We start from the raw sequence: 524 nt of genomic DNA on the forward strand, positions 1-524 counted from the left end.
CGTCTTTAGACACAGGGGCGGACGTGTTTCGGGCCGCCCGTGGCGCAGGATGTTTCTGACCCACAGTGACCTATGATGACCTCCCCGAGCCACTTCTACGGTTTGCCTCATTGGCCTTACGATACTTGTGTGATACTTGTGTGATACTTTGGGGTGCATAAATACCCCTCAGCCGCCAGCCCGTCCACAAGCATCTGTATGCCCTCCCTATTACGCGAGGTCTCCAAGCGGGATTGTATAGTTTGATCGGCCCACAAGATGATCAAGCAGCGGGTCTCATCTTGGGTCCAGACCCTCCCCTGGCCTTCTACCATCCCTCCAGACGTAAAGGATAACAAAAATTTGAGAAATACGCGATATAAAATGGCGAAAATGGACACAATCGAATATGGCGCGAATCTACCAGATAATGGACGTGCACGGGCTTATTAGCATGTGATTAGCATATGACATGTGACCTGGTTTACCGTTTCAAGAAACCCTTTGTCTTTAGACGTAGCAAAAAGCGTTTCGGGCCCCCCGCT

The 524-nt window shown here is 50.8% G+C and overlaps 1 protein-coding gene across 1 annotated transcript in view; it reads right to left on the bottom strand.

Moving 5' to 3' along the window:
* LOC109484072 (protein SPATA45 homolog) overlaps positions 1-524 on the bottom strand; it is a 5,402-nt gene that overhangs the window by 1,731 nt on the left and 3,147 nt on the right. The window lies entirely within an intron of this gene.

The sequence above is a fragment of the Branchiostoma belcheri genome, unplaced genomic scaffold (genome assembly GCF_001625305.1).
Source record: "Branchiostoma belcheri isolate BF01 breed outbred unplaced genomic scaffold, Haploidv18h27 scaffold68, whole genome shotgun sequence".
Classification (NCBI taxonomy): Eukaryota; Metazoa; Chordata; class Leptocardii; order Amphioxiformes; family Branchiostomatidae; genus Branchiostoma; species Branchiostoma belcheri.